We start from the raw sequence: 18,100 nt of genomic DNA, 5'->3' as shown, positions 1-18,100 counted from the left end.
TGTCAAACATGGTGAAGGCAGTGTTATGGCATGGGCGTGTATGGCTGCCAATGGAACCGGGTCACTGGTGTTTATTGATGACCTGACTGCTGATAAAAGCAGCAGGATGAATTCTGACATGTAGAGGGCTATACTTTCTGCTCAGATTCAGCCAAATGCTGCCAAAATGATAGGACGCCACTTCATATTGCAGATGGATAATGACCCAAAACATACAGCAAAAGCTGCCCAAGAGTTTCTCAAGGCAAAGAAGTGGGATGTTCTTCAATGGCCAAGTCAGTCACCTGATCTCAATCCAATAGAGCATGCTTCTCACTTACTGAAGACTGAAGGCAGAAAGACCCACAAACAAGCAGCAGCCAAAGGCAGCTGCAGTAAAGTCCTGGCAAAGCATCTCGAGGGGGGAAACGCAGCATTTGGTCATGTCCATGGTTTCCAGACTTCAGGCAGTCATTGACTGCAAAGGATTTTCATCTAGGTATTAAAGGCGATCCTTAAGTTTGAAATGATGTTGGTTTGTTCCATTACTTATGAGCCACCAACGATGGGTATGTGTGTATGCCACTGGCTGTCCTTCCTGAATGGTTAGTGCCCCACTTTTGTCAAACCCCTTGAATTACAGCTGAAAGTCCTGACTTTGCTCCCATCTGGGTGTGTTTCCTTTCAACTTCAATGTGGTGGTGTACAGAGGCCAACTGCCAAAACAGTTATCCTTGTTCCAATATTTCTGGCCCTGATTGTATCAGCTTAGGCTGATATACCAACTAAGACCCTATCTGGACAGAGATAGCCTAGCTACAGTAATCCATGCTCTGGTAACCTCTTGTTTTACTGTAATGTGTTATACATGGTGCTGCCTTTGAAAATGGCCTGAGAACGTCAGCTGATCCAAACAGGGCAGCAAGATTGGTAACAGGGACTGGTCAATGTTCTGGGCCTCCTCTGGTATGTTCCCCTCATACATTAAGATCTTGAGGGGATGGCCTGCTTTGTGTACCTTTGTAACAGCAGTAGATCTGCTCTCCGTGAAGTAGCTTCACATCTTGGAACTCCTGGCCTATGAGACACAGGGATCCTCCACCAACTCTCTCTAGAAAGTTAGTCAACATCTCTGTTTAAAGGAAGGCCTTTGGGTTGCTGGAGATGGAACAAACTGGGTGTTTGCTTTTCTGGTTTTTAAAGGTTTTATATCAAATGGTCTGCTGTTTTGATTGTGTTTCATTGTGAGCCTTTAAATAGGTAGATCAGGGGCAGGCAGTCTTCAGGCTTGCAGGATTGACATTGTTTTTTTTACTAGAACTCCAAGATCCATCATGTGGAGCTTCATCCAAAAGACATATACTTGGAATGATAGAATTCTGAGCCCAGGAATTTGTTCTGTGAGCCAAAACTGAATGGGTGTCAGAAGAGGTATGATGGCAGCCTATTCTATTCATGGCTAAGTTCCCATTTATTTTGGTCTAACTAACACAAGGCAAGAGTCTGGGCACTATATAAGTCTCTTCTGTTCCTTGCCAGCATTTCCCCACCAAGCAAGCTGAGGTGGCTGAATTTACTTAGAGATGGTAAAGTTTTGCCCTGACATCTTTTCTGCATTGCCTTTAGTGTTCCTTTTTCTAAAAGTGGATGGCTCTCAGCCCAGAAATGGCAGAATCAATCGTCCTCACCCCTCTAAAAAGAAAGGACTTTAAATGAACCAATCCTAGAAGGGCAAAGTGCATTGGTGGAAATCGCATCCTATACCACCAGCCCTACTTGAGTTACACAGCTTGCAATGATCCATAAAAACCTGATTAACCAGGTTGTACAGATGTGTCTTTCCTTGGGGGAAAGTGGTTGTGTCCAGGAAGGCCTCCAAGGTTGCAAGGAAATGGCCAGTTGCATAAGAAAATGTAATTTTGCAACGGTCCACACCAGCGACACTGTGAAAGATTCATAGGCAGGACCTACCAGGGAACTGGACTCAAATAAACCTGTGTTGCTTAGAAGGATTATCATAACTAGTTTGAGGCCAGATGCCACACTGTGGTCACAAAACAGTACATACAAAGTCGTTCCTTTAGGGACTGACATGAATGAAAGGGTCTGAGGCGTCAGCAACGGGTACTGCTCAGCTGCCAGTAAGTCTGTGGGATGTGGCAGTCTGCCCAGTGAAAATACAGTGCCAAGAACTCCCCAAACAACAGCCATGTGGATTGATCTTGGGAGTTTGAATTCTGTCAGATTGGGTTGCATTATCAGACCATTGCTATTCATGTCACAGGGGCTGAAAGCAAGTTGACCTTTGCAGATTTCCCCCCTCCCTCGCCACCCCCCAGAGCCCCATGTCTAGCATATAACCAACTTCAAACTCATTAAGCATTGTTCCTTTGTGCAAGTGCACCTTCAGGTTCATCTCTGTTGAACCCACTGTGTTTTGACAGTTTCATACGCTGATCCAGCCACATCGGATAAGACCCTAGAGGCAATACTTCACTTGGAACTATGGGAGGCAGGGTCATATCATATCAGTGCACTGCATAATAACGCTTACAGGCACAAATCTTTCTATATGCTTACCCCAGGATAGTTGTTTAAACAGCACTTAATCAACAACACACACACACAAAACTGTGTGTTGTTCAAAACACTCATTGATGTTGGAAGAAACCAATGGGTAAAAATCATGAGAATATAAAGGCCAAAACAGACATTACTTTAAATACTTACCTAGCAGCTACATTTTTTCTCGTTTTTATTCTAGAGTTGGTGGAGGACCGAGGGTTACTGGGGAATGGAGGAGTTAAGATCTGGACCAGGACTCTTGAGCCTACTTTACGGTATTTTTTTTTAAAGACGTACTTTCTAGATATAGATTTAAAGTAATATATGTTTTGGCCCTAAGAAGTAATATATGTTTTGGCCCTAAGAAGCCAAAGTGGATCAGGCACGCAACACAAGTCTAGGTAAGTATGTTTTACAGTTTTAACTATTTCCATATTAGTACACGGCCTGACCTGAAAGGGGGGTTTAAAACTCCTTTAAAAGGGAGTTCCAGATTCTGGAAATAGTTGTAACTTTGTATTTATTTACAAAGGGATTTATAATATTTGTAACAGTTACAAATGTTGTAACTGCTTCCTCCAGTTACAACAAGATGCCTAGGGAGGTGAGTTAGGCCATTCATTGCAAAAGCTGGGAAAGGTGCCTGAACACCAGAGCTTCTGGAGTCATCATGCAGCCACATATTAACGCCGTTTCCAAATGTGGCTGCATTGCATCAGCTGGCAGTTTTGGAGTTTCTACAGAGGTACAGAGAAGGAAATGTTTTACAGTAGGCTGCCAACCAGTATGAGTACTTTTCTCTCTCTGCCTTGTCCTGGCTTAACGTCTATCTAGGGATTGAACTTGCCAGAACATAAAAGACTATTCTTTACCCCGACCCTAACATACACATGTATAGTGAGGAGAGGAGGTGCCACGTATCAAAAGGACAGGGAGTCAGAGGCAGGCACAGAACAGGGCCTCAACACAGCCTAAGACCACAATACAGCCAGGACCTGCTGTGGTGCAAACTGAAGGTCTGCTTGTGGGTTCCTGGTCAACAGCTGGTTGGCCACTGTGTGAACAGAATGCTGGCCCTCCTGGGGTTCCAACTGGGGGTCCCTCAGATGCCCCCTTTCCATTGTCCCACCCTTTCCCCCGACTGCTGATCATTTTATAGATGCCTGCTTTTGTTCAATTTTTTTCCTCATTCTAAGAGTTTTTCAGCAGGAGGCTGTTAATTGCTGTATCTACTTTTGGTTTGATGGCAGAATTGAGATCCAACTCAATTCTATACAGTGCTTTTGCTTTCCTAGTTTTCTACTACATAACCCCTAGGTGGCACTGTGCTATAGCAGAATAGCACAAATACACAAGTAGCTCTTTCTTTTTGAGAAATAATTTTGAGAAAACCCTATTTTCCCTGCTCTAAATAAACCCTGGAAAGTGCTCTTAAAAAACAGAAGTGAAACTGGAGGATCAAGGCATCATCAAAGAACCTGTAAACAACCATGAGTAAGGAATCAGGAGCGCACAATAAATCCCTCAAGTAGAAAAGCTCTAAAAAGTTGAAATGCCTCTCCTAAGGCTTAGTTACTGGCAGGAAGAGCTTTATGCTAAAACAAGCTGGTATTTTTTAGTATTTTGTCCTCACCCCTTTTTCCTTCAGCCCTGCCTACCACTAGTGATAGCCTCCAAGAACTTCACAAAATGAAATTCAGTCCTTGGAATGAAACAGGAAGCATGAATTAGGCTTCCTTTGCGGGGTTGGGAGGGGACTTCTGGGAACACACCTTCCCATCTGGAAAACGTGCTCCTCGATTTTGCATGTTATTCTGGAGGCATGAAAAGAGATGGTGCAGCTCAGGTTTCCCATTTCATTATTTCCACTGAACATGTGTGATGCTGTTGTTGTTCAGTCGTTCAGTCGTGTCCGACTCTTCGTGACCCCATGGACCATAGCATGCCAGGCCTTCCTGTCCTGTGCTCTCTCCCGGAGCGTGCTCAAGTTCATATTCATTGCATCCGTGATGCTATCTAGCCATCTCATCCTCTGCCGTCCCCTTCTCCTTTTGCCTTCAGTCTTTCCCAGCATCAGGGTCTTTTCCAGGGAGTTTTCTCTTCGCATTAGGTGGCCAAAATATTAGAGCTTCAGCTTCAGTATCTGTCCTTCCAATGAGCACTCAGGGTTGATTTCCTTTAGGATGGACTGATTTGACCTCCTTGCAGTCCAGGGGACTCGTAAGAGTCTTCTCCAGCACCACAGTTCGAAAGCATCAATTCTTCGGCGCTCAGCCTTCCTTATAGTCCAGCTCTCACAGCCATACATTACCACTGGGAAAACCATAGCTTTGATTAGACGGACCTTTGTCGGCAAGGTGATGTCTCTGCTTCTTACTATGCTGTCTAGGTTGGCCATAGCTTTCCTCCCAAGGAGCAAGCGTCTTTTAATTTCATGGCTACAGTCACCGTCTGCGGTGATCTTGGAGCCCAAGAAAGTAAAATCTGTCACTGCTTCCATTTCTTCCCCTTCTATATGCCAGGAAGTGATGGGGCCAGATGCCATGATCTTCGTTTTTTTAATGTTGAGTTTCAAACCAGCTTTTGCACTCTCCTCTTTCACCCTCAACAAGAGGCTCTTTAGATCCTCTTCGCTTTCTGCCATTAGGGTGGTATCGTCTGCATATCGGAGGTTGTTGATAATTCTCCCAGCAATCTTAATTCCGACCTCTGATTCATCCAACCCGGCATTTCTCATGATGTACTCTGCATATAAGTTAAATAAGCAGGGTGACAATATGCAGCCTTGTCGTACTCCTTTCCCAATTTTGAACCAATCGGTTGTTCCATGTCTGGTTCTTACTGTTGCTTCTTGACCCTCGTACAGGTTTCTCAGGAGACAGGTAAGGTGGTCTGGTACTCCCATCACTTTCAGAATTTGCCACAGTTTGTTGTGATCCACACAATCAAAGGCTTTAGCGTAGTCAATGAAGCAGAAATAGATGTTTTTCTGGAATTCTCTTGCTTTCTCCATGATGCAGCGAATGTTGGCGATTTGATCTCTAGTTCCTCTGCCTCTTCTAAACCCAGCTTGTACTTCCGGTAGTTCTTGGTTCGCATACTGCTGAAGCCTAGCTTGTAGGATTTTGAGCATCACCTTGCTGGCATGTGAAATGAGCGCAATTGTGCGGTAGTTTGAACACTCTTTGGCATTGCCCTTCTTTGGAATTGGAATGTAAACTGACCTTTTCCAGTCTTGTGGCCACTGTTGAGTGTTCCAGATTTGTTGGCATATTGAATGCAGCACTTTAACAGCATCATCTTTTAGGATTTTAAATAGCTCGGCTGGAATACTGTCATCTCCGCTAGCTTTGTTGTTACTAATGCTTCCTAAGGCCCACTTGACTTCACTCTCTAGGATGTCCGGCTCAAGTTCAGTGACCGCACTATCATGGCTATCAGGGACATTCAGATCTTTCCTGTATAGTTCTTCTGTGTATTCTTGCCACCTCTTCTTAATCTCATCTGCTTCTGTTAGGTCCCTGCCTTCTTTGTCCTTTATCATGCCCGTCTTTGCACAAAACGTTCCCTTGAGATCTCCGATTTTCTTGAAGAGATCTCTAGTCTTTCCCATTCTGTTGTTTTCAAAATCCAATCTGGGCATCCAGTTAGTAAAGTGTTTGACAGCCAGAGATAAGCAAGGTAGGGGGCTAATCTAGCCGGTATGTGACAGAATGATAATCTGCACAAGTGAGAAAAATGTGTGTGCTTCAGAGTGAGAGGATAATGGGGGTCCCCAGCCTTTTTGGGTCAATGGGCATATTTGGAACGTTGAGAGAGTGTCATGGGTGCTCTGGCAAAACGGGTGCCATGGGGGGGGTGCACGGGGGGTGGGGGGGCTCATTCACAAAGTAACTGGCATGGTAGGCACTGCTGGTCACAAAACACTAGTTTCCCTGAAGGCAAACTGGAGAGACTTAAAGAAAAGTAACTGAGCTCCAAAATACAAAACTACTCTTTTCAACTCAAATAAAGATGGCCCTGGAAAGCAAGACTTCGCTTTGCAGCATGCCAGCCTCCCAGCTTAAAAAAAAAAAGTTCTAATTTTTTAAAAGCTTAACAAAATAAAATAAAAATCAGGAGAGGCAGGGCGCCTGATGGGTACTACATTGGAGACCCCAGTCATAAAAGAGCCAACTTGTATTCTCCTGATAGGCAAAGGTACTATGAGCGAGGATCGAAGCTACTCCTCCACCCTAGTCCTCATTCACCAGCTGAACCGACTCTCATGTGGACTTCTTTTCCAGGTAAAAGACAACTATGGTTTCAGGGAAGTTTACAGAGATAAATCTGAAAACATGAGAGAACCCTTTTAGAAAAAGGATCATTTGTGACAAGGTAACTAATAGGACAGCCACATTTATTGTACTTAAGATCTCATGAACTCTGAGCCCCTCTGAACTCTTCTTTCTTCCATGAACACTTTGCCAAAGCCAAAAGATCTGTCAGAAGCACAGAATGTATTTATGCATCACATCTGCATTCCACCTTTTCTCCAAAGGTGAGCCTTACCTCCACAGAGACCCTTCTCTGTATCCCATCATCCTCTGAAGTGTGGACAGTGGGATTGTAGAGGATGGCTTTCTCGTTGGTGGTTCCCAGGAACTCCTTCTTCTATCATACCTGGCTATATTGTTAAATCATGCATTCCATCAGGGTACTGTTCGATCCGCTCTGACTTAGTTTGAGTACTGATTTGGAATTACTTCTGCTACTGTTTGCAATTTAGCTGTTTTTATTGTTTATGGTTAATTATGTTTTTATTGTTTTGCAGTGCTTGTTGCCCTGAGAGCGTTTCTACATAAAGCATTTATTGTGCACTCCTGATTCATCACTTAACGGTAGTTTGCAGGTGCTTCATCACCGTCCTCCAGGGCCTCTCCTGTTCTTTGCAACCATTGTAGCGTTTTTTTTCCTAACAAGGAAACTCTGGTATTTCTCTGAATGGAGGCATGAAACCCTGGTGTATTTGTGCAATTCTGCTATACCACAGTGCCATGTAGTGGTTGTGTAATGGAACATATAGAAAAGCAGAGAAAGAAAACCCCTGGGAAAAAAACACTCGTAAAGGAGCCAACCTTAATCCCACAAGGATCTGGAAGCAGAAGCCTTGGTAAAGTGGCAGGTTAAAAGCCTCATATAGAAATGTCCTGAGAGTCTCAGCTGGGATGGAGGGGTGGGTATAACTGTTTCAATTAATAAAATAAATAATTTAATTAATACATAAGCACCTCTAGACAGTATAAATGCTGGGTTTCCCCATTTTATTTTCATAACAACCCTATGAGGTGGGCTCTGCTGAGAGACTGTGAGAGGCCCCAATTAATCTAGTGACCTTCATGGTATTCCCCAGTGCAAGTCCAAAATGATATCCAGTATTGTGTATTAGATTTTGAATCCCTGCAGAACTCTTCTATTTCGGCTATAGTTTGGTGGCAGTGAAGAACTTTTTCAATTACTTATGTTTTTTATCTGTTGTTAGATATTTGTACGCATGTAATTATTGTGATATGCCCTGGCCCTGTATAAAACCTATGGATTGTACCCAATGTCAGTCCTAGAGTAGACCCATTGAGATGACTGCTGCTCAAGTTAGTTATGACTACGTTAAGCCCCTTTCATTTCAATGGGTCTACTCCAAGTAGGACTAACATTGGATATAACCCTACATGTTTAAATAAGCAAAAGGTTTTGGTCACTACGGACCAAATGATCAAGTCCATGCAACCATCTGTGGCAAGAAGAAGGTAAGTCCTGTTGCAGTCCTGTATCCACTTACCTGAGAGTAAGCCCCACCAAATTCAATGGGACCTACTTCTGAGTAGACATGTCTAGGGTTGCATACTAATCACTTCTGCTGTCTTCTTCACACCCTTGTGATGATCAAAATTTAATTCCCTCTCACTTCTATGGCAGTGAAGGTAGATCAGACAGAGCCAAGGTGATGCTGGCAGGGACTCCAGTTCTAACACTGAAAGGTTTTCTGGAAATAGTAATAATAAAGCCAGAACATTTCTAGTTGAGTTCCTCTGTGCTTGGTCTTTAGCCAAGAGATAAAGGGATTTGAAAGCAGAATCCCTTCCAACTGTAAACTTGTAAAGGTTAAAAAAGAAAAAAGCCAAAACCTATTGCCATTTGAAAGTCCATCTGGACATATAGTATTATTGGATTTGCAACTGAGTCGCTGGCAACAGGAGAGAACGCCATCCTTACCTTCTTCTTGCCACGGATGGTTGCAAGCTGAAGTGGCACAAGTGGAGGCTCATGGCACTGTAACTAAGACTGCATCCTATGGAAGGCAAAGACGGCACCAGTGTCCAACTGTGCCCCACTGGTGCCTTCTTACCCATCCCCATGTTTGTTTGTTAACACGCTACCATGTTATAAGGAAATGGTGGTGGGAAACCATCGCGGGGAAGCTTCTGCTAAGCCTGCTCTGTCTTGCTTTCCACAGTTAGGCAACAGTGCTGGTACCACGTTTCTGAGGGCCCTTGGGCAAAACACCCTCAACAGGCCCCATCCTTCAGTGAGCCCACCTTCTCACCACCATTGCTACCAGATGCTCTTGTTCCTCCTCCTCGCCCTCCTCCTCCCCATCATTGCTTCCACTTGCTTGCTTGACAGGCAGAGAGCCAGTGAGCAAATAGGCCGTGGCATCTACAGCTCCTCCTTCTCACCACCACTGATACCTAGGCCAGAGCAAGAAACAGGTGAACCAGGAGGTTGCAATGGTGAAGGGGTGGAGCAAGTCTAGGGTGATGGGCCCTCGGCAGGTGCCTGACCATGCCTAACCTTGATGGCAGCCCTGGTAGACAAGAATGATCCATCACAAACTTAAACTTTGCAAGATTTCCAAGCATCCCCACAGGTCAACCTGCCCCCTGTCCCTTTTAAAACTCCATCTCTGGAAGGGACGTGTGATTGTGCAGCTCTTTAACACACATTCAAGTAAGTCCTAACATCTTACAAACAATAAACATTATTTAAAGTCTCAAAACCTTAAAAAAAAGTCTCCAAGGTCCCTATACATCTCCTGATCTTAAAACTGTTCTCATGACACCGTGGCACGCCCACCCGTGACCTCCGAATGCCTGGCTCTGGAAGTGCCATTAAGGGTTCCCATATGGCAGGGCTGCAGATACATCCTCCCAAACAGCTTGCGAACTTAGCAGGCACCATCAGATACCTAATGGCAACTCAAAGAACACCACTGCATGCACTTGGCACATCAACATGTCAAGTGTACTTTTTCTGGGGAGGGAAGCCTGGAAAATGACAGATCTCTAAGCACGCCTTGTGATTTTTAATTCTGTAGCAGTTTGTATAGCGTGAGTGTGCATTCAAAAGGTCTGCACTGCTCCATGGGTTATCTTGTGCATTTTTTAATTATGCTGTTCAATTGCTTCCCAGCTCAGCAAGATAGCATGCAGTCATCCCAGCTCAATGGATTCCTTATAGCCACTTGAATAAACAGAAGAGTTTATTCTGTTCATTCCTCAGAAAGAATGCAAGATTCTGTCTTTCACAGTCACACTATATTTTTCAGCCGTCGACTCGATTGCAGATAGCTGGATGCAGCCCACCATATAGGCACCTACATTATAAGGCTGACACTCTGATAACATACAAGATAACTCATGGTTCAGCACATGCCTTTGAAGTACATTTGTGCTAAACAGAATTTTTAAAAGCCTTTTTTCTGTAGTGGACTATACCAGTGTTACAGACGTTGAGGGTAGATATTGGCATTGCACACTGGACAAGGGATGTCCCATTGTACTAGCATAAGAGCAGCAACCCCAAAGTCTTCACAGCAACACAGATCATCCATCTCCAGTACAGTCACTTATCCTGGCACATGAGAGCAAGAAGGTGGAGAGGTTATGAATTAGCACTGGACATTATGCAAAGTCTTCTCTGGAAGCAAGGAGTTACTATAGTTCTCAGCTGTAGCAACCCCTTACCTCCCCACCCTCAAAGCCCCAAGCCCCAAGCCTCTCTCCAAGCGCAGAGCGATCGTTACATCATTTCTCATCTTCCTCAAAATTATTTTATCATCTTACGCATTCCACTGTGTATGTTTACTTTGGCCATTCTTTTTGGAAATTATTTTACAAGGACTCCCCCCTGCTATCCTTGATTTAAAATCCACTACAATATGGACAGTCTTGATTTGCAAACAAGTGGAAGTCCATATGTCTGAGCTCTCTTGGTACTGAGGAAGAAAATGTGAAGGGGGGCAGGTTGTGTGCGTCTAATATGCTTTGGAATATTATAAGGCTTCAGAGTCTTTTAAATATAGTAATTACTTCAAAGTTCAGTATCCCTTGAGATGAGCTGGACCTACCCATCTGTGAAAGCAATCAGAGAGAGAAAGGATGGTGTGTGTATGTGTGTGGTGTGTGTATGGTTACAACTGGCAAACTGCACCCGAAGCAAGCTAAACAGATTAATTTTGTTTAGTATAATAACAATGGCTTAAAGCTCATTACAAGAAGAGAAAACAGAAGCCCCCTGAAAAAATAAAAGCATGTGAAATATGAAAACACTTTTTTTTTTGTAATGGGAAAGCTATAACAAGCCTTTACATATATCCAGATCAGCCATTTAAATCATGGTGTGAGACTCCCTTATCATGTCTCCTTAAGGTGAACCCATGTGCAAGCAAAGAATCACTGATCAAAGAAAAACCGGATAAGTTAAGGAAAGAACAGTGACACAAAACTATAGGATGGATGCTGTATCTGGTAGGAATCATTAGTCTTGCTGTATTCTGTCTAGCACTAATCCTTGGTGGTTCATAAGGTTTGGCTAGCCCTTGTCTTGGCACAGCCCTGTGACTGGAAGTACAAAAGGAAGGACAACAGGATTAAACTTTCGACATGCCCACAGGGTGTGCTGATGTGGCCTGTGTGGATGCTTTCCAAGTAAGCCTTAAGCCTCCAGCCTTCCCCAACTGGGTGCTTTCCAGACGTGTTGGACTACAGTTCCCATCAGCCCCAGCCAGCAGGGCCAATGGCTGGAAAATGAACAACAGCACAAGGGGAGGGGGTCATAATCTTCCAGGTCCTAGAATTACAGGGATCTGACAGATGCTAAAGAAAACAAAGGTGTGAGAAGTCAACTCTGTGTCAACATCCTTCTGAAAATCTTCTAAGGGCTGCAAGACAGTCACACCCCCACTAAAAATATCATTTGCTAGAAGTCTGAGTCATCACAGGTTTGCTTTAAAACCCCCAAAGGTTCCAGACATTCTAGTGCAGTAAAATTAACTCTGACAGATGTATTACAACCTAGGGTATTTTTGCGTGTGGCAATTATTTAAAGGGGAAAAAATCAAGTCGCTTAAGTATTTCTTCTTGACTCCCTGATTTTAAATGCCTAGGCAAGCAATTAACTATTTCAGTGGACAGCAGCAATACCACTAGGAGAGAAAATACACACACACACCACACACACACACAGCGAGCCAACACTGTAAAGTGTATTTCATCATAACATAACCACATACTTTGGGGGGAAAAAATTGCCACCCTGTGTCTCGTATCTCGTTTGTCGATAGCAACGAAAGATCTCCGAAACTCTGATCCCAAGCATCTGTCCTTGGCCATCACCGCCTTCGAAATCGAGAGCACTCAGTTCCTAATAGAAGCGTGCTCCAAACCAGGTAACGGGGATGATTGCGAAGTGCATTTCAACTTGTCACATGACTACATCCTTAGTTATTCGGCTAGCTAAAATGACAAGCGGAGATATAAACCATCACTGCTTACCTGCTCCAACCGAGTCCAAGTCCAGATTTCGGGAAGTTGGTTTTGTGCGTGCGTGTTTTAATCCACTCCACTCCACTCCCCCCGCCCACTTCCTTCTGCTGCCTTAAGTTTTTTTGGTTTTACGTTTTAGTTCACTTTCCTTCGGTGCGAGCTTGCTTGCAAAGCCCCAGGAAACACTGCCGCATTATCGAGTATCTTGCGCCGCCGCTGCTGTCCCCCCCCCCCCGCCCAACTCCCCTTTGCAAAACACTGTGGCACGCCAGTGGGAGATCTCTGGAAATGAGCAGCAGCGGCAGCGTTTTTGTCCGGGCTGTTTCCAGAAGGGAGGCGCGCGCGCGCGCGCAGGGAGGGAGCGAGCGAGCGAGCGAGCAAACACACGCGGGGCGGCTGGAGCGAGGGGGGAAATCTGCCGCGCGGAAACCATCCGCGGGAAACGCGCGCCCGCCGCTCGCCGCCTTCGCGTCGGGCTCGCTCGCGGCGCGCTGCCCGGCTCGGCGCTCCGGCTCGGCCGGGGGATTCTCTGCCTCCCCAGCCGCGGTCCCCGCCCCTCCTCCCCCGCCCCTAACCATCCATGTCTTCTCGCAGCGCTGCGAGAGACTCCGGCGGACGCCGGCGCGAGAGGTCGCCGGGCGACCCTTGGAGAGGCGGCGAGGCCGCCGGGCGCAATCTGCGGCCGCTCCCTCCCGCGCTCGGCCGAGAGGCTCGCAGAGCGCTCCGCGCAGCAGCCCCGGCGCGGCGAAGGGGCGGCGGGCCGACGCCAGGCTCGGAATCGCGGGCTGTTGCAGCGCTCGCCTCCCCTGCATGCTAATGAGGCGGTGATGTCAGCGAGTCAGAGTCCCCGCGCCTGGCCAGTGCAACAAGCGGCGGGCCGGCCAGCGCCCGTAATTCATTTGGATATGCAAATCAGGCTGTCCTTCGCGAATCAGTCACCCGCCGCGCTCCCGTCCCGTTCCCCCCCTCGCGCCCTCCTCTCCTCTAGCCGAGCCTTTACCCGGAAAGAAGGAGAGGGGGAAAACCCGCATTTATGGATCTGCTTCTGCAGACACGGGCATGAGTTGCGCTGGCCATCCCCCGCGGGAACTTCGACGGCCGTCCGGCCTGCAGAGGAGCCATCCTCGCAAAACTGGGGCAGGCCCTGATGCCGAGCGAGGCTAGATCCGCACGAGTGCTTTTTATCGGTACTGAAGTGCGCCGATTACCGTGGGGGCACATTACATATTCCGTATGCCACTTTTGTAGTGTTATTTCCCGCTTTTTATTCTGTATTATCGAAAATACTGCAAGAGATGTCACTGAGTGTGCTCCGAGGTATAAAGGTGCGAGAGGGATATAGCGTCGCCACGATGGGACTGGACTGTACTGATATGACACGAGGTGCAGATCCGGCCCTAATCTCAGGTTTCCTAGCCAAACCGAGCCACCGTTCCAGATTATTTCTATGAAACGTCAGTCCTTAATACAGTGCCTCTCAAATCATAGGGAGGTTCGACCACAGGTTATGGGAGCCCTGTGGGTGTGATGCCTGTTTTCTTGCACTGATGGGTAGTTCAGACAGGGAGCGGCTGAATGCCCATATGACTCCAGTGAAAAGTGAAATGGTCCGATTCTCTGAGAAAGAACCCTGGCTCCATGAATGTTTATCTTACCTAGCCAATTTTCTATAAGGGTCTTGGGAGATAACTTGTGGCACAAAGATCTGAGGGATGCAGGCAGTTGCCTTCTATCATGTCAGATCATCTACAGCAGCATTGTCTATGCCAGGGGTAGGCAACCTTTTTGGACTCACGGGCACATTTGACAATTTGAGAAACTGTCCTGGCACTACCATGAAATGGGTGGCATGGCTAATCACAAAGGACAAGCAAGCTGCCCAAGAGACTGGAGTACAAGGCAGAAGTGAGGTCTGAGCCCCAACACATTAAATAACTGCTTTGAACCCACCGTTTTGAACACCAATAGAAACCTATTTCACCGAAGTCAAACTCTCTCTTCCCTACTCCAACAGCCAACTCATCCTGCCCCCATTTCTTTCCCTCTGACTCTCTCTTTCTTCCCAGTTCTTTCTGAAACAATCCCAGCTGCCAGTAAGAAAATGTATTAGCTTAAAAAAAAAAAGTGGCAGGGGTAGGCCACCTCAGTAGGCACCAAGAAAAGTGTCCAGGGTGCACGGGTGCCTGCAGGCACCACATTGCCGACCCTCGGTCTACACTGAATGGCAGAAGTTCTCCACTGTGTTCCCCATCACCTGCTACCTGATCCTGTCAACTGGAGACACCAGGGATTGAAGCTGGGACCTTCTGCACATAAACCATGTGCTTTGTTAGTGTTCTATGGTCCCTTCCCAACCATCTTCTATGGTATCTAGTGTGGTGTCACCTACGTGGCCTATCTTTGGGAAGTTGTTTATTGCTTTAAAAAAATTTTTTTTAAAAGATTGATACACCACTCTTCAGCAAGGCTTCCAAAGTAGTATACAAAAACAAGACAACATTAAAAAAAAATCAAAATGTAACTAGTATATCCTAGCATACAGGATTTCTCAATAATGACAACAAGGATTGCAAGAATTAATTTGGAAGCAAGGCAGGATCGGTCCCAAGCAAAGACATAGTTCCATTTGTTGTTTATTTGTTCAGTCACTTCTGACTCTTCGTGACTTCATGGACCAGCCCACGCCAGAGCTTCCTGTTGGCCATCGCCACCCCCAGCTCCCCCAAGGTTGAGTCCGTCACCTCCAGAATATCATCCATCCATCTTGCCCTTGGTCGGCCCCTCTTCCTTTTGCCTTCCACTTCCCTAGCATGAGCATCTTCTCCAGGGTTTCCGGTCTTCTCATTATGTGGCCAAAGTACTTCAGTTTTGCCTTTAATAGTCCCTCAAGTGAGCAGTCTGGCTTTATTTCCTGGAGTATAGATGGGTTTGATCTTCTTGCAGTCCAAGGCACTCTCAGAATTTTCCTCCAACACCACAGTTCAAAAGCATCTATCTTTCTTCGCTCAGCCTTCCTTATGGTCCAGCTCTCGCAGCCATAGGTTACTACAGGGAATTCCATTGCTTTAACTATGTGGACCTTTGTTGTCAGTGTGATGTCTCTGCTCTTCACTATTTTATCAAGGTTTGTCATTGCTCTCCTCCCAAGAAGTAAACGTCTTCTGATTTCCTGGCTGCAGTCAGCGTCTGCAGTAATCTTTGCACCTAGGAATACAAAGTCTGCCACTGCCTCCACGTTTTCTCCCTCTATTTGCCAGTTTTCAATCAAGCTGGTTGCCATAATCTTGGTTTTTTTGAGGTTAAACTGCAACCCAGCTTTTGCACTTTCTTCTTTCACCTTCGTCAGAAGGTTCCTCAGCTCCTCCTCGCTTTCAGCCATCAAAGTGGTATCATCTGCATATCTGAGATTGTTAATGTTTCTTCCAGCAATTTTAACTCCAGACGTGGATTCATCAAGCCCAGCACATTGCATGATGTGAGAGTATGCAACCCTGCCATACTCCTTTCCCAATCTTAATCCAGTCCGTTGTTCCATGGTCTGTTCTTACCGTTGCTACTTGGTCGTTATACAGATTCCTCAGGAGGCAGACAAGATGACTTGGTATCCCCATACCACCAAGAACTTGCCACAATTTGTTATGATCCACATAGTCAAAGGCTTTAGAATAGTCAATAAAACAGAGTTTTCTGAAACTCCCTGGCTTTCTCCATTATCCAGTGGATATTGGCAATTTGGTCTCTGCCTTTTCTAAATCCAGCTTGTACATCTGGCAATTCTCATTGCATGAATTGCTGGAGTCTACCTTGCAAGATCTTGAGCATTACCTTACTGGCATGTGAAATAAGTGCCACTGTTCAATAGTTTGAACTATTTAGTGTTTCCCTTTTTTGGTATGGGGATATAAGTTGATTTTTTCCAATCTGATGGCCATTCTTGTGTGTTCCAAATTTGCTGGCATATGGCATGCATCACCTTGACATCATCAAGATAGTTCCATTGCTGATCCTCATTAATGCTCCAGTAAAGGGTTTACCGAAATGCTCCCTGTAGGAAGAAATGGCAGGAAGAGCCAACTCATGGTGTAGCTGAATGTGTGAGTGCTGACTGCAGAAAACAGCACCCGGCTGGCCCATTTATGGTACCAGAGGCACAGCTAGCAGTGTGCAGGCCAAGGAGGCAAAGGCAACCCTGCTATGACAGGAGGGAAACCTAAGCAGCTCCTGGCTTAACAGGCAGAGAGTGCATTCCACACTACAAAAAGCAGGCTGGCTTGATGCCTACATCTTCTAAGAGAATTCAGCAAAACGCTGGGAATCCTGCTCAGCCACAGGGCTGGTGTCAAGGGTAGGCATGGTTGGGCACCTGCCAAGGGCCCACACCCAGCAGGGGCCTGCTGACAAGAGCCCCCTGCCTGGACATGCTCCTCTCTTCATCACTGCAACCTGCTTGTTTACCTGCCTCTTGATCTGGCCCAGACAACGGTGGTGGTGAGGAGGAGGAGATGCCATGGCTACTTGTTCACTGGCTCTCTGCCTATCAAGCAAGCAATAGCAATGATGAGAAAGAGGATGAGAAGCAACAGCAGCTGGTGGCAATGGCACTGAGAAGTTAGACACACTGAGAAAGGAGGCCCATTCAGGGTGTCTTGTCTAAGGGCCCTCAAAAACCTGGAGCTAGCACTGCTCAGCCAACAAAAAATCCCAACATTTTAGAACAAACTAACTTTACCCACCTCTTCCAAGTTCAAAGGGCTTCAAATACGATTTCCTTTTTCATTATTTACTCCTTGCTGGCCTTCAGAAGCCAGTCAGGACCAAGCCAGAAGATTCAGTGTGCGGAGGGATAGACATTACTTATTACATTGACATTTTGCTTACAGCTTTATTAATTACCTTTTCATAGCCCTGGAAGTCTGGTGGCTCTAACCTTGTGCTTTTCTACACAAGGCATTTATCATGCACTCATCATTCCCTATTGTTTATGGGTTCTTTAGACAATGTCATGACGCTCCAGTTTCGCTTCTGTGTCTAATCAAGACTTTGGGTGAGGTTTTTTTAAGAGCAGGGAAAATGTGGCATTTCATTATGAAAGTGAAAGAAAGCACAATTTCCTCTTATGTATTTGTGCTATTCCACTATACCACAGTGCCACCTAGAGGTTATGTAGCAGAAAAGCAGGAACAGAAATGCTTGTGTAGTGCTCGCATCTCAATTCTGCGACAAAACCAAAATTAGATATAGTGGATTAACAGCCTCATGCAGAAAAGCTCATTATCGTCAGTGTATGTGGCCATATATATCTCAGGCCCCTGGCAATGCAAGTGATGGAACAATAAGAAGAGAAGTACTTCTCTAGTTAAACAAAATCCTGACACACACAGGGTAGCAGAATACTCAGTGAATATTTGACAGAGTTTCTGATGCCCGCATTAAGCATTTCTGAATTTTTGTACAGTGCAGTCCTATGTATGTTTATTCAGAACTAAGTCCTTCTATGTTCAATAGAGCTTGCTGCCTAGTAAATGTGTTTACGATCGTAGCTTTAAGCTTGCAAGGCACAGGGCCAAATCTTCAGGTGATGTTATTCAGCATTGCTTCTCTGAACCCAGTGGAACAAAGATGATGTAGATCTGCCAGAATTCTGGACTATAACATTAACAGTCAATCCTGTAAGGTCTTGTTTGCGCTTGGAATTGCTTTTTGCTTGTCATAAATATAAACTGCTGCTTCATTAAAATGGCTGCTCCAGAACA

At 45.6% G+C, this 18,100-nt stretch overlaps 1 protein-coding gene across 2 annotated transcripts in view; it reads right to left on the bottom strand.

Annotated features, from left to right (window-relative positions):
* The window catches only part of PRICKLE2 (prickle planar cell polarity protein 2), a 372,966-nt gene that overhangs the window by 143,430 nt on the left and 211,436 nt on the right, over positions 1 to 18,100 (bottom strand). Inside the window, exon 1 of one of the 2 annotated variants that reach the window (XM_084840468.1) lies at positions 12,357 to 13,142. The exons of the other annotated variant lie outside the window; for it this stretch is intronic. The gene's annotated coding sequence lies outside the window, so the exon portion shown is untranslated. Of the gene's footprint in view, positions 1 to 12,356; positions 13,143 to 18,100 lie in introns of those variants that run through there. 2 annotated transcript variants of the gene reach the window in all.

The sequence above is a fragment of the Heloderma suspectum genome, chromosome 2, assembly GCF_057233095.1.
Source record: "Heloderma suspectum isolate Gila_16-S chromosome 2, 16-S_ref, whole genome shotgun sequence".
Classification (NCBI taxonomy): Eukaryota; Metazoa; Chordata; class Lepidosauria; order Squamata; family Helodermatidae; genus Heloderma; species Heloderma suspectum.
Note: the sequence above shows the minus strand (reverse complement) of the source record. Positions and strands in the feature narration are given on the sequence as shown.